Below are 18,063 nucleotides of genomic sequence, written 5' to 3'. Positions count from 1 at the left end.
TGCATTTAACTCCGTTTGTTTATCTGTCTGATTTCAACGAGAGAAAATAAATAAAATTCATCCGAGGAAGTTTAGTCCGGGTATAGATATTTACACCACTTATGTCCCGTTATTTGTAGCATTAGGAATGAGACTGTCTGTTAAAGTCGTATCATACAGTGATTTGTTTGTCTGGACGGAACGAGGAACAGGAGACACGACAATCCGCAATTCTCGCTCATTACCTGTTAAATGCATTCCTTTATGAGTGATTTGGGTTTCACAGGTATTAATTTAACAAGTTAGGTCCAAGATATACTACAAAAGTTCACGCCTAAACGTAAAGTCAGGTCGCCATATTTGGCTGCTCTCATAATCGAATGTGGATAAGGGTAAGCCTATAGCCATACATTATACATTGTACATATGTCTCTGAAATGTACATTTCATACACACTTCTCCAGCAAAGTTGACTGTGTTAATTTCGCTGAATTTTGTTTATCTCGAAGGTGATGTTTGAATAGCTAATTCTTAATATATAAATCACTGTTAACACTATCCTATGCTGGAATATTTTTTAATTTCATGCTGTGTTTTACGTTCACATTGTACATCTATTAGACAAACTTATTATTTTATTTCATTTTCTTTATTATTATTATTTTCCTTTACCAAACTATTCCTACATAATTGACAATAACTGGTGTTTTCCTTTAACCACCTGTCGATCTACCTCGTACAATAAAAAACACAGGTAAAATTCCCTAAACAAATCATATTAACACCTTTTTGATATCGACAAATACCGCAGACGGCTAAATTGCACTGCGTTCGTCTGGCTATACTTTCTGCACCCCGCGTATATTTTTCACGAGTTTCGCGACAAAGCAAATCCCAGTATATTATCCACTGTGATTGAATAGATATCCCCACCGGTTTAAGTTTCCCAATGAAGTTGTCTAATTCATTTATCCCCGGCTTATAACGACCCAATGGTACCTCGCCAGTGATTCCCCAGTCTTACTGTTAGGCGAAGGGTCAACACCAGCGCCCATACCGAGACACGTATCCAACGTTAATTGAAATAAAGCCATTTAGCCATAAGTTTTTGTTCGTCTTTACGAAATTTCTTCTATCTCAATCTACGAGCGAGCTGGAAGCTGAGACATGGCTTAAGTCGCGTCGCCATTTTGAATCCCCTGTTCTTCTTTGTAACAACTAAGACGACTTTCTGACCAGTTTTGTACCGTCACTGGTCAACCCCGTATCGGGGATGTGCGGTAATGGACGTATATATACTCTAACGATAATTTCTCCTGGAAATTTTAGACTTGAGTACGTGTATTGGTGATGTATTCGAATAGATGACTTTGTTTACTAAACTAGAAAATAAACAACATCCACGATGTCGGGATTTCAAGGTGAGTCAACATTCAACATATGTGTGCATATGTGTTCATTTCCGATGCTTTTACATTTTTTTCTTGATAAAAAGAGTTATTAAGCTTCACTTTCAAACCTTATTTCGTTATATAGCGTTTTCTCAGTCGAGTGTTCATAATTATGTGTATTGAGACGGATTAAGAGGAACACCGGGATTTTCTGCTCCTCTTATATTTAACAACATCAACGATTTTTCAGTTGCAAAAAAAAATTCAAATAATTTCATCGTTCCACAGGAACAATTTTTACAATCAAATTTTTGAAAGTGTAATGAAAATAATGTGAATTTATTGGAAATTTGGCAACCCGAAGCAAAAAATATGTGTAGACTCATTATACAGACTATCGATTATTCCTAACAGAAATAAATTTATCCGTTGAATATTCATGCTGGTTAATCAAATTGATAACCGTGGGTATCGCCAAATAATTAAATTGAAAAATTTTACGCGCAAGAAATAAATTACAAATAATATGCACCTACCTTTTAGCCAGATTTTCTTTTCCTTCTCGCATTGCGAAAATCCCTTTTGAACCCCCTTGTCGCCATCTTGTATTCAACGGACATCCACACATATCACTGGCGCAAACAGGTGTACGATTTCAAAACGAACGAATTTCCAGCCACTGCAGAAATGAAGTGATTTTTTATGACTTCAATTGATCCGGTAGTTTTATTACAAACAATTTGTCGTCTTAGATTTTTAAGATATTGTAAATATTTTGTGATATTTCCTCCAGAATTCATAAGCGGTCCTACTAAAAATCGAACATAAATAGCGACGCCATCTTGGACCACGGTAAATTGTGGTAAAGTTTATTGTTGGACTTTATATTATGGTATACTCAAAAAAATATTGAATTTCCAGAAATCGTTATATTCATTTTTTTAGGTTATGAAAACGTCTAAAATAACTTGTTTTACAATAATAACTATAGGATTTATTGCTAGCATAAATTATTGTTTTCATTGATTTTTTTTTGGTTCTAATTTCCATGCGAAAATTAATGTTGCTTTATATAAAAATGTACAAATATAATTTTACATATGTCTCATGTTTTGGTTTATATACGTGCTTGGGACACGTGTTAAAATCGCCCCAAGGATGACCTAACGCGAGTCCCAGACAGCGAAAACAACACCAGCAAGACCGCCGGTCATCTCGATTGCAATTAGGACGGCGGCCCGGGCGAATTACTCTGACCTTAGAATGTTTTCGTGTAGGTTACTTGACCTTGTGTTCAATAATTTCAAAAATATTAAGTCTCAAGGAGGAGAGTATTAACCAATATATTTTCTTATAAGACATCTATCAAGATTATAAGCGACACTTGTGATTAATAGTGAAATCCCAGGACCATTGGAAATTACTGCTTACCTGTACGTGTTATCAAGGTTTTCGTAAATTCCATTTTAAAAAGGTATTTATTTTTTATTTTTTACCTGTTATCATGCTATGCTATCTATTCCATAATTTATGTTTGTTTTGTTTATTTTTTCTATATTCTTTTATATTTGTTTCAACGAAAACATCAGTCAAACGCTCATTAAACATATCCATATACCAATATTTATGTTATAACATATGTTTTATATTTTTACAAACAAGGAAAAATAGACATTATGATATATATAATTTTGCAAGTATTAACATTCACACAAAAAGAAAATCATGTTAAGGTAATGATATTGTTATTTTTTTTAAAAATGAAAACAGCTAAAAATAGAGCTCTAACTTTAAGCAAAATATTTCTTCATTGACAAATGTTTTTCTTGATAATCCATCTACTTAAATTTATTACTATTGGTGGATTGTTATGTATTATCTGAAGTAAAAATAGTGATTTTACTGGCGAAAACTACTTTATGATAAATACATAAATAATTAGTCACGGGATTAAAATGGGTAATTATTTATGAAAATGAACGTTTCAACATGTGCGGCAAAGCAACATATATTATAAGAATGACTTAACTTGGCAAAATTACCTCTTATTTTAGGCTAAATAGGCAGAATTATCTATAAAAAAACCTATAAGCTAAACATCAAACATTTGTAAAACCGTAATGCAACAATGAATTAATTCATCCAGAAATTATTAATTTCTCAGCGCATGTAAATACTAATTAGCTTGTTTTTACCGGTATGCAATTACCTGAAAATGACCGTCAGAAAATCGTACAACTTCCTTTATTTGTTATTACCGAAAATAATAAAGCTGACTTTTTTCTTTTACGGAAAAGTGATTTTGTTATTTCTAGCGGCACCCTTCGTTATGGATCTGTGTGTCAAGGCTTTCTTTTAAAACTCAACTTTTCGCACTACAGTTAATGAATAGTACATTTGACATTGTTTACTTCTCCCGTTCTTTTGTGTGTATTATGTGTGATTTTCTTGATTTTATTCTACACATTTATATATTTTGCAAAGTAATTGATATTTACCAATGAATTCTATAATGCTTTAATATTTGAACACAATTCACGAAAGAAAAAATATAGAGCGTAAATATTAAGTCGAATTTATTTTCAATTGCGGAAAAATCATGTTATGGTCGGAATTATTTGCTTAAACAGTATAATGCTAAATCGATATCATCTATTTATTGTCGAGGAAAATCGATGTCTGTATAATGACTTATTTAGAGAGATAACTAAGCCAAATTCACATTTTAATTACGATTTCCATCAAGAGGAAAAATAGCCAAATTTTACAAATTGAGAAATGAAACACACCAGAATGATTGACCTATTAAGCAGTGTCATGTGATGAAGATTCGGGAAAGCTTAAAGTACAAAAACGTTCTTTATTTTTTCTGAATGACGCTTGCATATTCGCCAGTTTGTTTCATAAAAGATTCGAAAAAATGATTAAAAAAAATGAAAACACCACCAAATAAACACAGTCAGGTCAACATAAAATCAATCATTATTTTTTTGTAAAATTTTGGTTCTGAATTTTGCACCGAAATATTTTTTTTGAAACTTATTTACTGTAAACTTGAAAACTAATGTATCTACTTGTATAACAATAAAATGTTTTAATCATAGTATTTAGATAAACATATAACGTACAGAATAATAATGCAAATATTATCCATATTGGATATCCAAAATAATAAACATAAAATTTACTTTCTATTATGGCAAACTTATATTTTAGTATTGTTGTTTTTTTAGCTAAAAATATATATGATTTATGTAAATTAATCTAGAAGTGTACATATCAAAATAAAAAATAGCCAGTTATATACAAAATTAACAGAGGAAAAATAATAATAAATAAATAATGATACGAAGGGTTTTATTGTTATTTCTTTACCTGAATTATATTTTTATGAGATGTGTTTATTTTACCTCAAACAAATTCAATTTGAACCAAATATATCATTGAATGCGTCACCTGTCACAGTAGCTTTTTGTGTACAATACAATTTTATTATTTTATCAATCATTTCATTATTTCAAAACAACATTGATTTGTATAATAACAATACCTGTTTGATCAATATTTTGTTATATTTTTCCGCAAATGTTTACGTGCTGACAAAATCAATTTTATGCTAATTTATGAATAATTAATAAAAGTTACAAACGGTTAAATGTAGTGTTCTTTAGATGTGCGAAAATGATAAACCATATCTTTTTGTCATTTTACATCGTTTAAAAATTACTTAAGCACTTAGTATGGTTTAGATGATAATACATTTTTTTTTTACAAAAATGGCATTTTTTTCGAAGATAGCTGAAAGGATAATAATGATATTTTGCCCTAAAATGTATCTAACAGATACATTTAAATTTACAATTACGGTCAATTTATGCTGTTTTTATTTCTTTATAATTTCCAGCTCTTGTTATCGATTATACATAAATCTTGCATTTCTTTTTATTTATAGAGATATTTTATGACCTTTTAATGTTTTATTGCTGTCATGTTACAACACGGTAAACCGTGTGTCTGCATGTGTTATAAATCCTCTTTACACACCAAATCACGCCCTGCCCAATCCTCGACATTTTTATAATACTAACGGTATATTTCATATTTCGCCACCAGCATATTTCATTGGATTACTCAATTACCTTGATATTTTTATCTACACATAAAACAATGCATATAAATCTCTATTTTATTGAATTGTCAACAGTTCACTTGAACGGGACAGTTAATATTTAATTATTTTACACTTAAATTGATTTATTGAATTCGCATAACTATGATAATATCCAATCGAATGACCCAGAGGACTTCCGAAATGCTAACAGGTTCAGCTGCCGAAGATGTCCCTCGAGACATCTCGTCCCGTTTCTCCCCATCTTTCACAACTGATCCTGGATTATTAGATGTTAAGCCCCCTCCCGCTGTGATTGTTTGTTTTCAATCGTTAGTTTATTAACTTGACACACTTTATACAAATAAAATGTAGAACTTAAGTCTTTTTGACAATTGAAGAGCAATAGTAACTAATCTGGAAAAAGTAATTTACATGATTAAAGAAAATAAATATTCATAATAAATAATTCAACTTAAAGTTATATGTGCCGTAACTGGGCGATAATTTTGACATGCTATTTTTTCATCATTAATTTATTAAAAACCATAAGGTTTGATGGATAAAGCTGTAAAAATCATTCAAATGGCTTCAGATGACTTATAAACGTTAGTTATAACACAGAAATTTTGTACTGTAAAATTGTTGTTTTTATGCCTTAAATATGTTTAAATGAAAACATACCTGCAGAAGTCACTTTACAATTACTAAAAACATTGTAAAAATGTGTAATGAAATTGTAGACCACAATTTGGCTTCATGGTCTGACCGTATGTACTCATTTCATTTCACTATTGATGTAACTAAATGATTTTTGACAGTACTGCCAATTTTAAAATCAAAACATACGCATTGAAAGCACTGTAATTTTCAAAAAGTTGGTAATTTTTGGTGCTGAATAACATATTAAAAGCTCATCTTGATTCGTGAGTATGAAAAATACGGCACATATAACTTTAAGGCAAAATAAAATAATGATAATTACACCAGATTTAAATGAATAATTCATAGCATAACCTTTGCATATTGAATAAAATATACAAAAACAAAGTATGTTAGTCAATTAAAAAGAAGTTCGACAGTAAACTTACTTGACGTGAATTTCAGTATAATTTCAGACATATTTTCGTCCATGGTCATCTGTGTATACGTTTCGTCAATTACTCTACTGGAAATTGTACACGTTATGATCGAGATTTCTGCGTTTGTATTTCGATTCACTGAACACACACACTGAAATTTTCCGGATAGCTATGTCATCCTGGTGTAGCAGTTCCTTCAGGGAATGGTCATCCTAGAGGCCAAACATACCACACATTAACATTTCTTTCCGTCACTGGAAAGAGAAAAAACATATTTAAGATTATATTGTATATACTAGATCCATCACAGACCAGCTTTGGATATACTTAAGCATTGTAAAAGCGATAATATAATATTACTTCTAGGATAGAAAAGTTAAGATCGTACGAAAATGTTGAGATCTGAAATGTTGAATGATGTTTTAGGGAAAAAATAAACGTGTTTTATTCAATATAATCTATTCTAAAATCTTCTTCCGGCGACCTTTCAAATACCAGTTTTTATTTATATCAAATTTCTTATTCATTCATATCAAATTTCTTGTACGCACTTGTAATTCGATACGAATCTCTTTAAATACTGATACGTTTTGGTTTTCAATAAAAGAAATCAGATTTCCTAAACTTAGAATGACCTATTCTGGATAAGTTTTAAATTTTTCTTTTACCCAATTGAGAAAATATCATTCTTGTGAAATGACGCATATTCTTGTGTTTTATTAAAAATCATCTACGTGATACATCAATATTTGAATTTGATATTTAAACTGAATTATTCATTATTGAAAATGGAATATCTTGTTTGATGTTTTCGAATCCATATGCTCTATTTAACTTTATTTAATCGTCTTTTATATAAATTTTTCACTGAAATAGTTGCCTTTTTGTTGAAAAATTTGAATAGTTTTTTTTTATTCTTTTAAGGCGTTATATTTAACTTGTCTGTACATTTTGAAACATGTTCAAATCGCATAAACACATATCATAATATTGAAATTTCCTTCCATTTTCTGCTTCCAAACACTTTAATCAAATCACTTTGATTGGCTTCACAATTTTGTTCTAACTTTGGGGGAACATAAACAAACAAAATCCAATCTAAGTTCTGACTCTTCTTAGAATTAAACTTAGATAAATAAAACAAACTTGTTATAAGATTGTAAAAATGTATAACTCAATCTAAAGATTTAACAATTTTACAAAGTTGGCTTATAAAACCATAAATTGGATTAACATGGTAGTAAAATGGATCAAAAACAAATCTTATAAAAATTATTTACATAAAAGTTTGGAATTTACTAGTCTAATAAAACATTAACAAATATTTTACAATAGGATTAATCCGATGGCGAATGTTTTTGGTTTTGGTTCCGACCCCTTAAGTCTTTTTTCCAGATCTTGACGTGTGGGTCATTACATATATCTTGACACCAAATAAATGGGTACGTACTTGCCAAATGGGATATATTTATCCAATCAGCGTTCGTCATAGTAAGCTTGTTATGTAAATAATTGTAATAGGGATTTGCGAGTCAATGCAAAATGGTTGGAACATTTTTCTTCTCATTTGATGGTTTAATCCCTGTATACATGAGTTTCTTTGACACGGATTCAGGGAAAGGTGCCTTTGGCTAGCTTTCTCTACTATCTACTCATTTCATCAGAATTCCTCCAGGGACTTCGGTTTTTAAATTATTTACTTATTTTAAGAAAATGATGTTAGATTGAATTTTGTCTACAAAAACATTTTGCTTATGTCAAGTGAACTGAAGTAAATGTAGAAATATATTACGATATTGCCACACTCACACTTGATTGCGTCAAGATAGATATCGAAGTTTTTTTCTAACAGTTTAATCTGATTTTAAACACAGAAGTCGAATAAATGTAGGTATATGTTTTTTCATGAAATTGGATATCTTTGAACTTAACTGATAATACATAAACGTATTTTCTGTGGTTGAGTTCAGTATTTGCGATTATTTACTCTTACATATGCATTAAAATATTCATAGGCATAAAATAATAACATTAAAAGTAAACAATGGCTTATTAGAAAAAAAGTCAAAATGCTGAATGTTTGTTTCTTTGGAGGATAAATATTGGTATTTGTTTATCAATACAGAAATGATCACAGCGCCGTATAAACAGTTGATGCTTGATAGTTGCTTTGTATTAAATATCTTTGATTTAAACCTCCATTCTTTTATGAGGTAACTTCCTCCTTTTTCTAATCGACCATAGATGAAACCTTGAAATACATTAAAATATCATGTTTCATTTCTTGCAGAATTCGCAAAATGTAGTAGCTTGGGACCTCACAGAATGTAAATATTCTGTCACGTGGTCACAAGACATTCATTATAGGTCGGTACATATATCAGATTTCACTTTACAAGATACTTGTGAAACGATCATGCTATGGCTTCCCTCTTGCTTTATGTGTGCCTTCTCTGTTAGTCCTAAGTTGTTGTGGCTTACCAATGGGTCGGGGAGTTAGTGAACCATGATGAGAATGGAAAGGATTTGTTCTAATTCACCCACACAATAAAAACGGGGAAATGATGGTGTGTTGATTCTTAAAACACCATTATTTCACTACATCTCGATTACAATAAAGCTAGGAGAATGCTGAGTAGGCAAACTCTCAGCTCACAATGGAGGTTTGCAAGTGTTTGTTATGTTTGGGAAGTGCAAGTGTTCTTGACATTTTCTTACAAAATATGTGCGTATAATTTACACATCCTTTGTATTCAGGTATAAGTAATGGTAATGACACTACTGAAACATGTATGTATACACTGCATTAGTGTACATAGAAAGAATATCTGATATATATATAAGAAGGGGTAATCTATTGATAAAAGTAAAAATTACAGAATAATTATCATATCAATGACAAACACGACATCTGTTCATTTTATGGAAATTAACTCATTCTCAACTAACCATATATATATGAATATATATTTTTTTCGTTGAATATTCCCTTTTTATGAAAATTCCCAATGAAAACATGATAATTCTAAGCAGTAGTAATCGTAATTGGGTATCAGGTATACGTAGTTTTAGTTGTATTTGTTATATCTTTTCAGGTAAATTATGAATGAAGTAGTTATATCTACTTGGTACATCAAAGTCTGCATACATCATGCGAAAAGAGGACACTACTGGAGAAAGGTACACAGATTTACTTTTCGGTAACCGTTTCTTTTGTTATAACAAAAATAAAATAAATATTCAACACAAAAAATACATTAGTATTTTATAATTGAGATAAATACAGAAGTTGTTTCATTTGAGTTAAAACAATTAATGATAACTATTGGATCATGAAAACTGAGCTATTGATTCCGTATTTCCAAACTGGCATATTACAGGAAGCAATATGTCTCCGAATCTCGCATATTTGTTAATAAATAAGTCATTTTGTTAACTGAAATACAGCTTTACATACTCAATTGAACGAGTCCAAACCTATTTATCATATTATAGTAAACATTTCTAAAAACCAAAATCAAAGTTGGCATCTCTAAAACACGACCAATCAAGCATGACGATTTTTACAAAATTGACATCAAAGAACACAAGGCTTGCGCTCCAAGTCAGTAACCGGGACACTACGGCTGACTGGAGAACAGACATACACGCTACAGGGAATAAGTAGAGATACATATGGATGTAGGATATATCATTTATACAACTATTACTAGTTTACATATTTAATGTAGAAATACATTGATATATTTGATAATCCAATAAAATACACATTTCAAAGAAATTTCAAAAATTCAATTTAATAGATATGGTTTAAAGTCAAACAGTGTAACACTAATTTTTCTACATTTTCCTGCAATATCATTGGTATGCGATTGAAATAAATAGGATTAAAACTATTGTTACACCTGACTTTCATTTAGAATGTTCTGATTGGATTAAAATTGATCACCTGACATTGAATAAGTTAGATATCTCCCCGGAATTGGGAGGCAAGGGAAATAACCCCAGGAAAATAACCCCTTGGAAGCTCCGCACGTGACCAGAAGTGAACGTCATCTGCAACGTCATCCGACAACGGCAACCCTTTTGTTTATTTTTTGCAGTCCGACGAATTAAGTAACGTTATTGAAAAAAATCTTTATGAGTTCTTTAACCAGAGATTTAGATATCTTGTTGATATTTAATATTACAAATTTATGTATTTATCTTTATTTTGTTCAGTACAATAAAATAATTGTGCCTCTATGTGTCGGGATACATCTTGAATGTCTTCCTTCCCTAGGAGACAATTCTAGATGTATCCCTACACAGAGGGCCATAATTTTACATTATTTATTAACTTTAGTTTGAAAACTAAAAACAGCAAAAACACTGCATTATAAATTCACATACATGTATATGCTGTAACATCAGAGCTAAAATTATTACTTATAAGATTCCATCTTTGCTTTGAAAACAGTAATAGTACCCGTGGTTTTAATGATTAAATAATGAATCAATCAAAGCAATGCTTTATATTTTTTTTAGATTTTACCTTTAGCATCCACACAAGCGTACAATTTATAGTGTTTTATCAAGTAAGATGTTAACCTCACTACGATAGAAAGGAGATAGTTTTTGTCCTTTTCATTAACCTGCTTTGAACACGGTCGCAAATCTGCAACTATCAATTATCAATTCGCTAACACCTGCAAAGAGAACTAACAAGCGTTTTAAGTCTATGTATTAACATTATTTAGAAGTCAAGTTGAACGACACTGAAAAATTATCCTTTCAAACATTTCGTGCAGTAGGTCGCCACAACACCCAGGGGCAACGTTCAAACAGATGCCTTGTTGGTATCCTGCAAGACTTTTGAAGTTGTTTGTATTATATTGTTTATTCTTACCCGAGACATCTGTTTCGGGGGTAACAGACAGCACCTAGAGTCACGTGCTCTGCCGGGTGTCATGGCGGATGAGTGTAACAAACTGTTTGTTCGAGTTTGTCCCACACGTCCCAGGGACATAGATTATCATGCTAGCTATACAAATTACTACTTGAATAGGAGGTAATACATAATCGTTAATATATCATATGAATACATAGTTCGTAAATGAAGTAAATTTGAAAAGTCAATATATAATGTTTTGTTTGTGTCCACAACAGCTGCCTATTGTATATAACAATCGATGTTATTAGACACTCTTATAGCTACAATTATCCTAAAAATGCATGTCTGAATATTTTTAAACTAACACTTGAAAACAAACAATAAATTCAAGAATTGTATGGCAATATAAACACATTTTTCTTTTTTCTGTTATTATGCAAATATGGGAAACTTTATAGAAAAGGGAGAGATTTAATTTTAAAATCATAGTATGTTTTAGTATTCTATGTCATATAAACATAAATATTTCAAAACGTTTCTTTGGAATGATATAAATCAAATATGACAACTTCCTAGCATTAATAAATCATCCAAGCAATAAAATATCCATTTTGAAATGGTGTAAAAACCAATGGCTTTTCCTAAATAAAATATTTTTTCTTACCGATTTAATATCATATAAACTCCTCGTAGTGATAATATCATCGAGAGGTGTCCAGTGTTCCTGAACACTCAATCCCAACAATGTCAATACCTAGACTCGACGCTCTTAAGTCAAAAAATATTATGACCTGCAATGCATTTTGACATAAAAATATCAACTTCAAAGAAGCAGCTGATAATGTCGACTATGAACATAAATTATAATTCATTTTTAGAATTCTTTAACGCTGTTTTCAAGGTTGAGTTTGTAATTTTATTAATCTTTAAATTCATGTTAATCTTTTATTTTCAAAAATGCTTTATATTTTGCCAATAAAGATACATAAATTCTCCAGACTGAATACACAAATTATCCGGAGAACGCACCCAAAGAGGAACTCTCGCTGTTTGCGCTCAGTTTAGTCACTTGATACGTCACGGTTCAAAACGTGAACTTCAATGGCGGACTTTGAATATTCACACTGTGACTTAAATTGCCTCCTCCATTTTCAAGGTTTGACTATGACTTTTAAACTTCTTTTTATGCGATGAATAAATTATTCTAATGTGAAATACATTAAAATAATGTGCGTTTTATGTAGAAAAAGTTACTGGCGGAAAAAGGAACCCACCCGAAGGAATATGAAAGTTATATGAAAATTATTTCTACTTGAATATGCAATATACATCAGATATATCTTCTATACTGAAAACAAATTTTTAAACATCATGCATAATTATGACCCTTTGGAAAACTTTAAACCATAGTAATGCACATCTACATTTATTTACTTTATAGTCTTCTGCTCAAGAATACCATTTGAAAATAACTGAAAAATTTTGAGAAAATCAAATGAGTAAAAGCGATCGGAAGAGTTTTTTTCAAATTGAAGCTGAAATAGAAATGAGGAAAACAACTTTACAATTTACAAATGTAATTTCATTCTCATGAAAAGAGTCTATAGTAAGTCGATAATTGGTATCGAATATGTATTTGATTAATCTCTTAATTTCAAAACTATACCATATTCCAACATGTGTTTAAAATCGTTCCTTTTTAGTCTATAAAAAAACAGATTTCAGAATGCTTCAAATGACTCATCTTTTTGTGTGGTAATAGCTTCCACAACGAGGTACATTCTATTCATAAATCGTTCGCGATTAGTTCAGTCAAGAACGACAACTCTTGTCCTAATTAGATTTTTTCCTTATCGCCCTTTGACAGTTTGTCGACACATAGATTAGCACCAATGGACAGCCCCGGCAACCTGCTCAAGTTCGCTACTAAACTGCTTCACAAATCTTGCTTTCAATTACTCTATTGTGACAAGCGAACTTTATTGTATACAAGACTTTTATCAAAAGGAAATTAATCTCCCGATTGACAGATCAATTCCTTCATTATTTTCCATTTATGGACAAAGGCCGCTACACAAGGTTGCTATCCACAGCACCAGTTGGTTATTTTACGCGATGTAAGACATGCCGTATTTAACGTATAAAATATGGTTCTTTCGTTATCACATATTTTTCGGATTATATCACATTTGAGACTATGGCGAGAATGCTACAACCAATTTTACCCTGAACAAAATCTAAATGTACACAAATAGGAGAATGATATATCTGACATAGTGTGTTCTAATGCAACAGAGGAGATAATGGTTTAGAATTTCTTAACAACGTTATATAAATGAGCCGGCTTACTCACTCCTAAGGCTGGCAACGTGCTGAAAACATGGCTATTAGTCACACCACAAATACCATAGTGAGATGTGGAGTGAATTGAATACCCATGGCATTGAACAAGGGTTAATAAGGACAAACTATGACGTTGCTTGTCATAAAGATAATGTTGAATATATGCTAATTATGAATTAATTTTTCTTCCAAAGCTACATTTATTATTAAATTATGTATATTGTATCATGTCATAAAATAATAGCATTTAAAATAATTTTGTGTTATTTCTCCTTCCATGGTTATAAATAGATAAATATACAAAAGAAAATGTATAAAACATTCAAAATTGCTATAATATATTTGTATATATTTTACATTGCAATAATACGGTTAATAATCAGTCACCTCAATATATTAACGATACCTTCATAAAGCCTATTCTTATTTGAAGAATAAAGCTTTTGATACTTTTTTGCTTCTGCATTCAGCTTTAGCGAATGCATTTAAAAACATAAGTTTCCTCAAAGTTGGAAGTATTTTCTTCATTGAAATACAACAAAAACATTTTCCTCAGATTAGAAAAACATAACCATATCGATGTCAAAATGAAATAATAAAAACTAAGATATGAGATAAGATACTCATTTTAAGATTCTTTTACTGAATAACCTACATTGAGTTATCTGAAAAAAAAGTTATCTATATTGTATCAATACACATTTCTATTCATCAAACTTTCTAAGAACAAATATATCACTTAAAAAGGTGAATAAATATTCTTCTAAAATTGTTTGCTTAAACATTTCTAAAGATATTGCAACATTGCAAGCCATGATTTAGCCAAAATAAGTAATTCAAGTAGATCAGCACTTACATTGCAGACACCTTGCACACAGCATGCCCTACTCCATAAACCTTTATGTGACTTCTGTGCAACACGTAGTCAATTTTAAATAGATTTAACCATCTGTCATTTACCTTTCTACTTGGTGTTGTATTTTAAAAATTACATAAAAAGGTCATGTACCTTAGACATCTCTGTACCAGGTTGTTCAGACGATAATTTTTCACACTGGTAAAAAGACATTATAGTATCATTTCGTATATAAAAAACCCAAAATATTGTTACGGTAAACAAGATACTGCTTCATAAGGCAGTATCAAATATGGGGGTCCATTATTTTTTTCAATTATTGGAGGACGTTGTTTCTCAGAGTTGAAATATGACATAGATTACTTAAATTTTGTTCATTTCATTTAAATGTGTTAATACATTGAAAAATTGCAATTGTGGAAGATGCTGTCTTTTTAGAATCAACTTAAAGCAATAATGGATGGTTATTCTAAAACTAAACCGTAGATTATCACCATGCACAAATTAAACATTTGTTAATACCAATTTAAGTAACATATCTTTGCAATTGACATTGAATAGGAATTTCGTAAACAAACGCTGAAGCTGAGAAGTTAAATGATAATTATGTTAACAGAAGGATAACACATGTTAGTCCTCTGTATTTTTTTTATAGATTTCATGATTTTACCTTATTAAGCAATAGTTAAATGTTAAGCAATTTACTACCAAAAAATCGGAAACCAATGCAATCGAAGCTTAATCGATAATGAATATATAAGGTGTCATTACACCAGCATACATTGTATCGTAAACAACAGAAATATAATTAAACAATACTCATTACAATACTTACGTTTTATATATTTCCCTTATATGGAAAAAAGTGAAAGGTATTTACTTAACGTTTTCAAACAGGATGTGACGTATCATGTATTCATTGAAAAAAGTGGATGACACCTGTTGATTTCAAACCGTTTTCTAACACCTGCAAGTAAGTCATCACTTTGCCCTTAATGTTACATCTCGACATCAAGGCTACATACTGTACGTCCATGGACTCAGCCGTATATGGTTTAAAGGAAAAAATCTCTTTATGTTGCTATTGAAGCATTACTACTGTAGTAGACTATGTCGGGAACAATGTATTTGTTGTGTCTGGTCCTCCCCAGGGACCTCTAACAGAAACTACAGATTGCCTTTGCCCTGGACCGGACTGGTACCTAACCACAATTTGCCCTTTTATTGTTATTACTCCCCAATATAAGAGAGGCGAAGAAATCACATCATACGATCAGAGGAAATGAGAAACACAGAAGACGATTTCTATAGTAAAATACCAGTTAATACTCCTGTATTTTCTGTCCATTGTTATATTGTCATACTTCATTATATATACATGTGAAATCGGATATGTCGGATATTTATGAAAGGACGTTTTAGCACTGCCCGTTGATGCTGTTAAGTCCCTTGTTGATAAATAATGGTATCTTATGTGCATAGAAAGTAATGTGAACCGTATATAATACATCATCACGTGACACAAATACAATGATTGACATCCATTAGGAACAAAGACGCTGGTCGTTCTGGTTTCGTTTATGACAATCTGTGTTTGGTGTTCCCAAATTGAACATTCAAAAGAGATTCTTCATGCTAATCCAACAAGTGTTAAAGGGGAGTTTTCATAAATCATACAAATTTGACTTGCAAATTTCTGAACTAATGCATTTCATTGTCATTATATGCTTCTCAACATCATGTATGTAATATTACTGTGTTAGAAGTATACATAAACCAACTGTTCCAAGGACGTCCACCAGTTCCAATTGTTATAATATATCATAACCTTTACCACACAAAAATATACATGTAACTTCTGCACTAGACGAATATAAAGGCAATGTTAAAGTTTTATGAGGCGCAATATAAGTTTCAACACACTTTTAATAATACATTTAGATGTGCATTACAAAATGGTAGAATAATTATATGATAAATGTAAGCAAACAATAGTATTTCATGATAATTAATTACATAAAGAAGGCATCCAAAATGGTGGAAGTACTAAATGATAAAAATAAAAATGCTTCAAACTCATGGACACTTATCCTAAGGTACCCACTGATTATGAATTCATGGCTTTATGAAGGATTTTTCATAATTCGAACTCCCACTGTCATTGGCTACATGGCTTTAGGATGGATTCGAAGGTTTCCAAACTCACTGCTGATGACCTCAAAAGTTTTGGACAATAATGATTTCAAAATGTGTTCCAGATAGCTATGACAAATATAAATGTTTCAGGACGTAACAGGCATCCGTTATAGAGTTGCAATACTGATATAAGTACATATCTATCATGGTGAATCACACAAAAAGAAAATAACATATAGCCTATATTACTGTCTCAAATATTTAATGTTAATCACAAACATGTTCTAACATAAGGAAATTATAAATATTATATATTTTAAACTTGGGGTTGCCCGCTAATAGCAATGTTAGTCTTTCCATCTCTTGTCCATGTCATAAAGTATCATCAGAAACGTAAGAATTGTGCTACGTTTTTCTTCAAACATTTGAATCTAACATGCATATACAATGAACAGGAAACTAGAGAAATGTATCTTTTGGGTTAAACAATAAATCCATCTAAGTATCCTATCATCGCTGTTTTATCGTCCGAATAGTTTAGTCAATATAAATCTTAAATATGTAAACACAAATTTCATGTTCTCATCTATTGTGTATTATAAAAGTCTTACCTTTTCTTTGGGATGAAAGATATTTGAAATCCACAAATATTTGGAATTTAACTGTATTATCTTTTAAAAAAAGATAGACTTAATTGCTATCATAGACTAGAAAAGAGTATTATTAAGATCGACTCGAAGCTCATATGTATCGCCTGCCTAGTTGTTCACATGCAGATGAAGATAACAAATCTGATGCATTTCTAACGAAACCAAATACAAAAATTACCTGAGATTTTGAAAGCATTTCAGATGTGCATCAACGCATTCTGTTAGATACAAATATTTCTATGAATAATGTTGAATCTAAATGATATGACCACCAAGCTAGACTCATTACTCGTGTTAGAAGGCAGCGTTCGGCATACCATCACCTGAACACACCTTTAAAATCGTTTTTGAGATAACTTGTATGCTATTACTATCAACAAACACCCGACTTTAGTTGCTTTACAAGTAATCAATCAATTCGACATCAGCGGGGGCTATCCTCCGACGATCTACTCTGTCTTTTTCAGCCAAAGTCTTTTGAAGAGGTTTCCAAGTAATTAGAATTTCTACGCTAGAGTTGTTTAATAACTTATATATCCGAGAACGATTTTTATGGTATGCTGCTAAATGGATAATTTACAAATATTTTTTTTACTATGAAACGCGCTGAAGGCAATTTGATACCAAGTTAAATTCTTTGAATTT

At 30.9% G+C, this 18,063-nt stretch overlaps 1 long non-coding RNA gene across 1 annotated transcript in view; it reads left to right on the top strand.

Moving 5' to 3' along the window:
• Window positions 1–1,091: 1,091 nt before the first annotated feature.
• LOC138323209 (uncharacterized) overlaps window positions 1,092–18,063 on the top strand; it is a 42,699-nt gene continuing 25,727 nt past the window's right edge. Inside the window, exons 1-2 of the long non-coding RNA XR_011208532.1 lie at window positions 1,092–1,400; window positions 9,656–9,740. This is a non-coding gene — a long non-coding RNA (uncharacterized lncRNA). The remainder of the gene's footprint in view (window positions 1,401–9,655; window positions 9,741–18,063) is intronic.

Source organism: Argopecten irradians, chromosome 5 (assembly GCF_041381155.1).
Source record: "Argopecten irradians isolate NY chromosome 5, Ai_NY, whole genome shotgun sequence".
Classification (NCBI taxonomy): domain Eukaryota; kingdom Metazoa; phylum Mollusca; class Bivalvia; order Pectinida; family Pectinidae; genus Argopecten; species Argopecten irradians.
Note: the sequence above shows the minus strand (reverse complement) of the source record. Positions and strands in the feature narration are given on the sequence as shown.